Source organism: Otolemur garnettii, unplaced genomic scaffold, assembly GCF_000181295.1.
Source record: "Otolemur garnettii isolate 467f Iridium unplaced genomic scaffold, OtoGar3 scaffold00027, whole genome shotgun sequence".
Lineage (NCBI taxonomy): Eukaryota > Metazoa > Chordata > Mammalia > Primates > Galagidae > Otolemur > Otolemur garnettii.
Window position 1 is genome coordinate 559,552 of NW_003852422.1, and position 10,632 is coordinate 570,183.

The 10,632-nt window shown below is 49.4% G+C and overlaps 1 pseudogene across 1 annotated transcript in view; it reads left to right on the forward strand.

The window, feature by feature from the left end:
- LOC100967082 overlaps positions 1–2,342 on the forward strand; it is a 3,299-nt pseudogene extending 957 nt beyond the window's left edge. The window contains exon 2 of the transcript XR_001161221.1: positions 2,223–2,342. The product of XR_001161221.1 is annotated as a 60S acidic ribosomal protein P0 pseudogene (transcript). The remainder of the gene's footprint in view (positions 1–2,222) is intronic.
- Positions 2,343–10,632: the final 8,290 nt, after the last annotated feature.

Consider the following 10,632-nt stretch of genomic DNA (forward strand, 5'->3'; position numbering starts at 1 on the left):
TCTCTTTGACTAATCACCAAAAAGAGGAAACTCAGCCAGCTTTATTTTCAGAACAGGCAAATAAAGGCTTCTGTTAAAAATTAAAAAAAAATGAATAATGGGGTTGGACAGAAGGTGGGAAAGACCTACTTCAGAATGGTATCAACCTTTAATCTAGCAACTGACAAATGAGTGCATTCTGGCCTCATGAAGAGATGGAGGGAAAGTATTCTAGACATGGTATCAACAAAAACAATGGCATAAAGAGCAAATGAGCCCCGTATATTCAAGGAACAGACAGAAGAGGTAGGAGAAGTCAGCAAGGGTGAGGCATGCAGAACCTCATGGGCAATGACAAGAGCTTCGGAATTACTCTTTGGATTTAGCATTGGAATGCTATTAAGTTTTTTAACAAAAGTGTAGCAATTTACATTGTCATTAACATCTTGAAAAGATGAGTCTTAGATTGGCACTATAGGTAGAGTAGAAGAGAGCAGATAAATTAGGAGGTGATTTCTGGAATATCTAACATAAAATTTTAAGAAAGTAGATCTATTTAAAGTGTACTTTGGGGTAGAAGAAATGAAATGTGGTGATATATTGGAGGTAGAGAGAGAAGTCCATGATGATTTTCTTTGTTTGGTAAGTGAGTGGATAGAGGTACCATTTCTAGGGTTGGAATCTCTAGAGGTAGCATCCATTTTGGGTGGATAATAAGAGTTAAGTTTGAGATTCTGTGACACATCCAAATTAAAATGTCCAATGAGAAGTTGGCTGTAGAATAAGAGAGGGCAGGGCTGTGAGTATACATTTGGGACTTATTAGCATATAAAATAGCATGAAAAGCTTATGGAGCAAAAGAGGTATTTGAGGCTTAGAGAAAAATTTATATTGAGTTAATGTGCAAAAAGTTGGCATATTTTCAACTTCAAACTTATTATCTAGGAATATCTTATGTTCGTAGATTGTATTTTTTATATCTATGAATAAAATTTTATAGTTTATGCTATGTATATTTATGCATTTCTTATGACTGTGTTCCTATTTTAACTAGGCATATTATCTTTATTAAAGGATTTTTTTTCATTATAAAAAAAAAAAACAAAAAAAAACCAAAACTATACTTCCACTATTTCTTCACTAGCCTCAATCTACCTCAATTCTTTTTTTAAACAGAACTCAACTGCCAAAAAGGGGATCGGGGCGTCGGTCTCTCAAAAGCTACTTCCTGCTGGCATTGGGCGAAGGTATTAGGGGAAGGCAGTTAGAAGTTCTCTTCCCTAACTTAATAAACTCTTGCAACCTATTCCCAAACTTTTCTCTTTGCTGTTTTACCGAAGGCTTTTCTCACTCCTGAGGCTAAAGGCTTGTTTACTAAAGATTCTTATCTCCCAGGTCCAGCCTTTCTCTTTCCCTCTTGTTTAGAGGCTTTTTTCTGTTTTTCTTCAGCTGCTTCACAGAAGAGACTAAAGGATTTTACCAGCTTTTCCCCCCACAGAAGTAGTAGTTAGAATTTGGAAAGAGAAAATGCAGGAAAGAAGAGGAAAAAACCGAATGAGAAAGGCCTGCTGTTGGCTGTCTTTCTTAGATATTTCTTTTCCCTCTTAGTACTTCTATTTCTCTTCTCTTCTTCTTATTTTGCTAAAGCTTATTTCCCTCTCGGTCCACATTTACTGAATCCTGCTCAAAGCACCATTTGTCAGTGGTGTTCACTATCCCACTTCTGACACCACTTGTCAGGGCCCGGGACTGGCCAGGTCTCGGGCCCAGCTTAGGTAGGTTCTGGACACGGACCACTAAGCATCTGTTTCTCTTGAGCAGTCACGTCATGTTCCTGATGAGTCTGCTTCTCATTTGGTGACCTGAAGATGGCCCCAGGACCGTTCGGAGGACACTCTAAGAAAATATTCCTACCAGTCTCTGCCTGGTGGCTGCACCCAGCAGGTGCCAGCTATCCTCAGCAGGAATACAGGACCTGCAACGCACACTTGGAAACATGGAACAAGTTCATGAACATGGAATCCTGTGTGGGTCACACTTGGCAAGTTTCTCTTTAGGAATTTTAATTCTGAAACAATCATATTGTTGTTTTAAAAAAGGCAAGAAAGAGGCTGGCTAGAGGAGATTCCCTGTGAGGGTGGAAAGCAGATGTCTTCCTGAGCTGCTGTTGCTGGCCCCCAGGACCCAGTGTGGCGCCTGTGAGCTTTCAGGGTAGGGGGTCACCCTGAGACTCTGTGCCGAAGGCTGTGCTAATCTGGGACAGGGGACAGATGGCTATCCAGATGTCCCTGCAATGTGCCGCCAGCATTGCTACCATGGTCGCCTTGGACAGGTACCAGAACCTTAGTGATCAGGTGGAATAAGCTCTGCAAAGGTTCTCAGTCCCAGGGCTACAGACCCCCAGAGCTGCTGGTGTCTGCTCAAGTCCAAGTCCACAAGAGAAGTCGGTATTTCAGTTCAAGTCTGAAGGCCAAGAAATGTCCCCTTGGGGGAAGAAGGGATCACCTGTTTGTCTGATGCATAGAGGCTTCATCTGACTGGACAGGGCCCATCTCACTGGGGAATGCCATGAGCCATGATCTACTGGGCATGGACACACTTCAGGGCTGCCTGCATTTATGTATCTATTGTAAACGACTAGGAAGGTCTCTACCCAGCATGGGGTTTGAGTCCTGCATACACTATGGTGCAACTAAGTCAGGTTAACCAGAATGTGCAGGGCTTGGGTTTGGTTGAGATGGGGGTGAGAGGGCCTCAGCTGGTCAGTAAGGATGGGACCCAAGGGGACGGTTTTAGAGGTCATCAGGGCTGTGGGATGCTGGCCTCAAGAGAGGCAGGGCAGACTCATCTGGAGTCACTTGGAGGCCAGTGCCAGGGAAGCTGACCAGCGGCCAGCTAAGGCCATGTCCATGCCAGGCCTCTCCTGGGTTTCTGTAGCAGTCCTCTGCTCTCACACACACGTTCATTCCCCTCACAAGTGTGTGTTGAGCACGTCTGTGTGCTGGATGCCAGACAGGAACCCAGCAGCATGGGCAGGAGCTAACTGGGCCTCCTCTGGGGCCAGCAGTTCAGTGGCCACCCGGCACAAGTGCAGGCCTCTCCCATGCTCTTCCTGACACAGATGGACTTGGGCTGAGCTTGCAGCACTGACAGTGACTGGTGGTTGCTGGTTCTTCCCAGACACTTCCCTGACTGCGGCTGCCCAGGGTCAGGGCTGGGCACTCTGGCCGTGGCTGTGGCTGCTCCTTCATGTGCTGAGGTGATACCTATCCGGGACAAGCCCCATGCAGAGAAGCCAGTGTGGATGTGGCAAGCACATTGCTGACCTGTAGGCCCTGCCTTGGGCAGCTCCGCAGACACCCACATTGGGGCCATCAGGGGACATGGACTGTCTGTCTGTCCCAGAAATTGTCCAGGGGGACCAGAGTCTTTGTTCTCTTTCAACTCTCAAGCTCATTCTCACCATGTCTAGGTTCGTGAAACACTGGGAAACTTTAAAAAAAATGTTTTTAATTTAAACAGTGGCCTCACAGGACTCCAGAATTCTAAGCTTATATTTGAAACAAAACGGAGATTTGGCCTCAGGAGGTCAGATACAGAACATACCTCAGCACAGCCCCGGCTGTGGGTGACGTAATGTTTGCTTTGCAAACCACAAGTTTAGTGCTTAGAAAAAATATATCGCTCACCAACCAAGAAGAAAGACGGGAACAATGCACCCATTCCCTGAACAAAGTTGGGGCCAGGCAGAGCAGGCAGCATCCACCTGGGAGGGGTCAGGACACACAGCAGCTTCGGCAGTGGGCGCAGTGGGTGCCACGTTGGCAGAAGAGTGCAGACAAGGCCTTCTAAGCCCATGGCAGAGCACACACCCAGCTTGTGATCCTGTAAAGCATCGGATGGGATGGGGGAGGGCAGGATGCCAGCAGAGCTGTAGGCTTCAGCGGTGGTTGGAGGCCTCCCACATGTCCCTGACACATCAAGGGTGGCCAGGACCATGGCTGTTCTCCCTGGGCTACTGTTTTCCTCCACTCCTTGGGGACAAGCTTGTTGTTCTTTTGTGACAACCTTCACTCTCTGTCCTATTCAGTGCTCATGGCTGGCTCACATGGGCTCCCCTCCAGCCCCAGCTGCTGGCATTGGGAGTGAGCCTTCCAGCCTTGTGCCATGACTTCCTTACTGAAAGAGGGAGGAGAGGGCCGACAGCTGAAAAAGCCAGACTCTTCTCTGAGAGCCAGGGGCTGGGCAGGCACTGCTTCCCCCTGGCAACACCATGCTACAGGTGCAATGAGGCACTGATCAGAGTTCTGTCAGCTGTTCCCCTTGCTCAGGCTACACCCACTCTCCCAGCCTGCAGCCCCCACCCTAACCCTAACCCTAACTCAAGCAAAAAGTGAAAAAAAAACTGTGCTTTGAACTTCTTTCTAAAATAATTTAACTAATGATCTTTTCAAATGGGGCTTCTCAGGTCAACATGCCCCATCGCATCCAGATTTGCTTTGAAGCCAAAGCTCCACCCTGGCTCACATCTAATTAGTGCTGTGCTCAAGCATTACTCTGAGGGGCACCTCAGAGCAGCAGAGTGGCAGGGGTGTCTGTTGTTTTCTGTGGGTGCTGATCCCTCAGGAAAGTCTCCTTCTTTCTGCTCATTAAAAGAAACACTGCTTGGGATTTCATCATAATTCCCAGAAATTGCAACCCAGAAAATTCAACCCAGAAATTTTTGGTTAATGGAATGATCAGAAAATAGATTACCTGGTTAACAGAGCTTACAAAAACTCTTTTGTTGGGAGCTTCCTTAATGCATTATTAGACTGCTGTCTTCTTTAAAATTATATTTTTGTAGTGACAGGGTCTTGCTGTGTTGCCCAGGTTGGTCTAAAACTCCTGGCCTCCAGCAAGCCTCTCATCTCAGCCTCCCAGTGCTGGGATCATAGGTGTGAGACATTGGGCTGGGCCTAGGCTACCATCTTTTTTTTTTGAGACAGAGTCTCAAGCTGCCACCATGGGTATAGTACTATGGCATCACAACTCACAGCAACCTCAAACTCATGGGCTTAAGCGATTCTCTTGCCTCAGCTTCCAAAGTAGCTGGGACTACAGGCGCCTGCCACAACACCCGGCTATTTTTTTTGCTGCGGTTGTCCTTGTTGCTTAGCTGACCTAGGTTGGGCTCGAACTCTCCAGCTTCAGTGTATGTGGCTGGCACCGTAACCACTGTGTTACAGGGGGCCGAGCCAGGCTACCATCTAAATCAATATTTTTCAAACTTTTTTATCTCGTGGCACACTTAAATTATGTTGATTTTTAAAAAGTGAAAAAAAAGTGCTTTGAACTTCTTTCTAAAATAATTTAATTAATGATCTTTTCAAATTATTTTGGAACACTGAAGATCCTTTCATGGCATACCAGTTGAAAATCACTGATCTAGACAGTGGCTGGCACGTGACTATGTCTTAAATCCTTGAGTTCAATCAGAGCCTGAGAGGAAGAAGAGGAAGAAAGTGGAGCCACCTGCAGCTCTGAGATAGACTGCGGCCACTTTTCATTCTATAAAAGCTGCCCAGCAGATTTTGGACTCACAGGCTCAGTGAGGTTCTTCCGTATCTATGAAGTTCAGTGATGCCTCTGGGGCCAACATCAGGGTGACCCCACAGGGGTCCTGCCCCTCCCAGTTGGGGGGGCAGGTGGTCCGTGTGCTGAGATGGGGCCACAGCCCCCTCTGCCGTGCCCAGGTGTTGTGAGGAGAGGAGCTGTACCTGGTGGCTTTGGTGTCCCAGGCACCGATGCAGCCCTGGCTCATGCACCAGCCCAGCATTGGCATTTCTGTCTCATAAAGTTCCAACAGCCCCTTTTCCTCTTACTCAGAGGCTTGTGAGGCGATGCTGGTTGCTGGAGACTATTCAACAGGGGAGGTGTCCATGCAGGTTTGAGGGGCAGGCGTCCAGCCCAGGGAGGCTCTTTTCTCAAAGGCAGAGGCAGGGCATGCTTCACTGCCTTCCATGTGGCTGCAGCTCAGAGAAAAGGAAGGAACAAAGGTGGGGGTGTCTGGGAAACTGATAGTGGGGGGCAGCTACCTCCTGGCAGGTGTGAAGACTGGAGGCAGGGTGACCAGACCTAGGCCACTGCAGTCAGAGCTCTAGGGCCTGGGCTTACGGCACCCTGTCCACCCCCATATCCAAGGGAACAGTCATAAGTACAGAGAGACCTGTGCCCTTCCCTTCCCCAGGACCAGGGAGCTCCATCTTCTGTGGTCACAGGGCCACCTGCCCCACCCCATCACTCTTCTGCTGTCAGGTTGGCTGAGCTCAGCCCTGGCCTCCGAGGCCAGGTGGATACAGTCACCTGGGAAAGAGCCCAGGTATTTCCACTATATGTGGCCACATGGGCCCTCACTCAGCCTTGCCCCCTGGGGCTCCAGGGCACTCTCAGCACCACTACACCTGCAGACCCAATTTCAGACCCATGTATAGAAACACCTTCCTAGTGTCATCAGCATCAGATGTGATAGCTCAGAACACTGAGACAGATGCCTGAGACCTGAGCGTTGGGTGTGATAGGCTTTGACTCAGGTCCCCCACGCTCCCTTGGTCTGGCCCCAGTCCAGGGTATGTGGCTCCACCCAGCTGCCCAGAGTGACATGCCTGTTTCCTGCACACCCCTCCCTGGTAGGCCCTACCATCCTCTTGGTGGAAGCAGTAAGCTGTGAGACGGGTGAGATGCAGGCTCTGCTCTGATACCCAAGAATGGCCAGGAAATCTGTCCTGAAAGGCAAACTTGCCACCCTTTACCACAGCCGGATGGGAGGGGGCAGCTTTGGCCTGCCACCCTGCGAGAATCTGTGTGCACAGCTGGACCCAGCTGGGACTTGGATCCACCAGGAAATTGCCTGGCAGACACAGAGGAGCCTGAGCCTGCACAGCAGGAGGCTGCAGAGGGTCCCTAGATAACGTGGGTCTCCTCCAGCTAGGAACCCACCTGACAGACACAGGAGCCCGAGTCTGCACAGCAGGGGGATGCAGAGAGTCCCTGGAGACTATAGGTCTCCTCCATGGGACCTGGCCCTGGGTGTGGGAGGGTCCTGAGCTCCAGTATACTTGGGGGAATGGGGGAAGAGGGAGAACTCAGGGCCCTGTGGCCAATGTAGCCGCAAGATGGGAGAAAGGGAGGAGGATTCTCCTGACAGCTGCTCGCCTATCCCTCAGCCCTCCCTCTGCAGGTCCAGGGCTCACTGCTCACAGTCTCTGCACTGCCCTAGGTAGGGCCAGGGTCAATTAAATGAGAAGAGATGTCTGGACAAAGCCCTGCACCAAGAAGGGCAGCTCTCAGGCACAACCAACCCATGCTGGGTGTTGGGACATTGGTTGTCATCAAGAAATGCAAGGGAGGGAGCATAGGAAAGCTTGTCAGCTCAGTGGGAATGAGTGGTAGGTCGCTGGGTGGATAGAGGATGAGAACACAGGTGGATAGAGGACCAGTGGATAGAGGACAGGTGGATGGGAGGATAGAGGATGGGTGGATAGAGGACAGGTGGATAGAGGATGGGAGGATAGAGGATGAGTGGATAGAGGACAGGTGGATAGCGGATGGGAGGATAGAGGATGGGTGGATAGAGGACGGGTGGATAGAGGATGGGAGGATAGAGGACGGGAGGATAGAGGACAGGTGGATAGAGGATGGGAGGATAGAGGATGGGAGGATAGAGGATGGGAGGATAGAGGATGAGTGGATAGAGGACAGGTAGATAGAGGACAGGTGGATAGAGGATGGGAGGATAGATGATGGGTGGATAGAGGACAGGTGGATAGAGGATGGGAGGATAGAGGATGGGTGGATAGAGGATGAGTGGATAGAGGATGGGAGGATAGAGGATGGGTGGATAGAGGATGAGTGGATAGAGGATGGGAGGATAGAGGATGGGTAGATAGGGGTTGGGAGGATACAGGATGGGAGGATAGAGGATGGGTAGATAGAGGACGGGTGGATAGCGGTCAGGAGGATACAGGACGGGAGAATAGAGGACAGGTGGATAGAGGACAGGTAGATAGAGGACGGGTGGGTGGGTGACTTGATACATGAATGTCAGGTGGTTTCTGAAACCACTAGCACAATTAGCACTGAAGCCTTCACACTAACCCTGCAGCCCTCACCCCTCCAGGTATCAGTGGCTTTGCCTACAGATGGGGAGTTTGTCTGGCCTTGTCTCTGTCACAGGATCAAATGGGGGACGCACATTGGAAATACTCTGACATCCATAGCAGACGTGAGCATGCAGGTTGAGTGGGATCTTCAGTGACTGAAAAGTCTGCATGTTTTTTTGTGTGTGTTTGTTTTGTTTGCTTTATTCTTTTCAAGTATATGTTAGGAACTAGTGGCTAATGGCATATTTTCAAGTTGTGGTCCTGCTGGGCCTCCTCCAGTAAATAGGAGGGGGGATCCCATAATTAGCAGTCTTATTTGCTTGTAAGTGGTAAGGGTTGCTAAAGTCTTTGTAACCATTTCCCTGAAAGAAGCGCTTGGGTTGCTGATTTAAGTTAGCAAACTGCATGCAGACCCCTTTCCTGCTGGAAAGTCGAAAGATGAACTTGAATCCAGCCAGACAATCCTGAGTGTCCAATTATCCCACAGCGTCCAGGTACAGCACATGGAAAAACACAAATAAGAAACATGCATGAAGTGCAGCTATTTTCATTTTGAGGGTGTAAAACTAAACACACAGACCGTTTGCTGGTTGGGCCCCAGATGCTGAGCGTTTGGGAGGTGAATGGCACAGGCCCTCAGGGATGTGGCTTGTCTTCTGAGTGGCAGTGCCAGAGTCTGGCCGTATCTCTCAGCTGCCGGTGAGGGTACTGGGTGCAACAGGCAGAGGACGGTGGGCGCGGGGGTGCTGGCAGCATGGCCCTGAGCCTCATGGGAGGTTCCCACATTGCCTGAACACTGGCACGTTTTGCTTCTCTGTTGCTTTTTAAAAAACTGTGAAAATCTCCTGGCTCTTCCCCAGAGTTCTTCTGTCTTCCCTCCAGGTAAAAGCATATTTGGCAGCTAACACTGTTTTTCAGCCTCTGTCTGATGCTTTCCCGTCCGATTAAAGTTATATGAGGCCCGAGGCACTTCTAGTGATCACAGCCGCCCTCGTGGCTGGACATGCAGCTTTTCCTTGAATAGAGTTATTGTTACAGGGTGTAATGCACAGGGAAGCAGGAGCCTGACTCCCGCACTGACGCGGAGCCAGCCTACCAAGACAGCTTTGAAATGTCAGGCACCAGAACTCCTGCTTCTGGCCAAGATGGACTAACAGGGACCAGATGTACCCTTCCACCAAAACAAGTGAAAAAATGGACAAAATATATGAAACACGTGTTAGACATTAGACACCAGGCAACAAAGACAGTGATCCCTGAGAGAGGGCAAACTCAGAGGCAGGCCTTGGCTCATGGCCAGTAGGGCTTCCAGGCCTGGTGGGGAGCAGGACAGGAGCTGAGCAGACGCAGTTGAGAAGCCAGCTGGACAAGGAGGCTGGGTGACCAGCAGGGGCAGCTGCCCAGAGGGAGTGAGCACCCTGCAGAGCTCCCCAGGCTGGCCGTGTGTAAGTCTGGAGAGAACCATGTGAGATGAGTAGCACTTGGGGCTCAGAGGCCAGGTGGTTCCAGCCCCGTCTCACATAGGGGATGCTCAGAAGGCAGCTGCCTTGGAAGGGCGTTGTGTCAACACCGGGAAATCAGCTGAGACTAAACACTGCTCAGGTCCCACCCAACAAAGCGGAAAAGCAAGGAAGATTCAAAGGAGTCACACACATTCCAAGTGACTTACCTGCAACCTGGAACAAAGCTCAAGCATGTTTATGAGAAAATAAAACATTCCAGTACCCAATGAGGTAGTATTCACAATGTCTGACATCTGATCAAAAATTAGCAGGCTTTTGAAGAAGCAGGAGACTTCAATCTGAAATGGAAAGAAAATCCAACAAAATCAACTCAAAATGAACAGATGACAGAATCAACAGAGGAGCCTGAGCACGGCGAGGTTGGGGGCGGGAAATGACCCAGAGGGAACTTGACTGGTATGGATGGCCAGTCACAGAAAACGAAATAGTGCAGGAAGAAAATGCCAGTAAGAAGACACAGCCCGAGAAACTGTGTAAAATAAAAAACTGAGAAAAAGTCTGACAAAACAGCACTACTAGCTCGGGCCAACCCTGAGCGGCCTAGGACATGGGTCTTTGGGGCTGCAGGAGGGGACAGACAGGTCTGAGCAGATAAAGGCCAACATTTTCTCACATTTGACGAAAACTATAAATGCACAGGTTCAAACCCCAAACACAAGAGACACGAAGAAAATTACACCTCATTATGTTATCAAATTGCTTAAAACCCATGGTAAAGAAAAAAATCTTAAAAGCAGCCAGAGAAAAAAGACACGTTTTATCTGGAAGAACAAAGGAGTGGTGTAGGCAACTTTGTGCTGGAGTTGTGTAAACCAGAGGCTGTGTAAGGGCAGCCTGAAGGTGCCTGGGGGGTGAAGGGGCAAAAACAAGAGTTCCATGGATCGAAAAATGAAGGTGAACACAATTAGCAAATCAGCAGGCTGGAGAAGAGAGACCTTGTCATCACGTCAGTTCATGAAAAGGGGTGTTTGACAGAATCCAATCCCCAC